Below are 1,023 nucleotides of genomic sequence, written 5' to 3'. Positions count from 1 at the left end.
TTTTTTTTTTTTTCTCCAAAAAAAATCCGAGTGGACCCCACCCGTCACACAAAAAGATAAGATTGTAGGTCTCACATCCTACCCAAGCCTTCTATTGTTGTGGTTTCCTCGTTTCGGCTCAAAATTTAAATTTATCGACTTTTCTAAAAACATAAATCGAGGTATTCCGATTTAGTTTATGTCGAAACTCGTATNGTCATATTCTAAACCAAAACTTTTTATTGTTGTGATTTTTCTTGTTTGCGGGCTTCAAAATTTTTAATTAATTGACTTTTCTGAAAACATAAATCGATGTATTTCCTATTTTAATTTATGTCGAAATTCGTACAATAATGCATATTAGTTGTCTTGAATAAATTTTTCATGTTGTTTTTTTTTGTTTGCGATTAAGCTAGTATGTTATTTTTATCCGGATTAAGATATTAGTGTTTTAAAAAAATATTTAAAAGTTGAGAAATTATTGTTTTTGTTAATAAAAATGTTCATAAATTTCTTTTACTGTTTTATATGTAATTTCGTGAATGTTATGTTACAAAAATATATTTGTTGTTTTTATTTAGTTTAGATTATTTATTTGCTTAAAGACTAGTGCCCTTTTAGCGTAGTAAAATGTAGAGCCTTTTAGCGTAGTAAAATATAGAGCCTTTTAGCGTAGAATCCCTGTAGTTTAAGTATCTACTATATTGACAGATTAAACACAAACTCTGTCCCATTACAATTTACAAAAATTAATTATTTAATTTATAAAACAAAAACATAAAATTATGAAAATATTAAAATTGACACACATAAGAATAAGAATTCAGGATAGCTTGGTGCTACTGGGCCTCAAATATCGAGCCTAAAACCCATATGTATATACTCTGTCCAATTACAATTTACAAAAATTAATTATTTAATTTATAAAACAAAAACACAAAAATATTAAAATTGACACACATGAGAATTCAGGATAGCTTGGTGCTACTGGGCCTCAAATCGAGCCTGAAACTCATAGGTATATACGTTGTCCAATTAGAAATT

Source organism: Nicotiana attenuata, unplaced genomic scaffold (assembly GCF_001879085.1).
Source record: "Nicotiana attenuata strain UT unplaced genomic scaffold, NIATTr2, whole genome shotgun sequence".
In the NCBI taxonomy this organism is placed as follows: Eukaryota; Viridiplantae; Streptophyta; class Magnoliopsida; order Solanales; family Solanaceae; genus Nicotiana; species Nicotiana attenuata.
Note: the sequence above shows the minus strand (reverse complement) of the source record.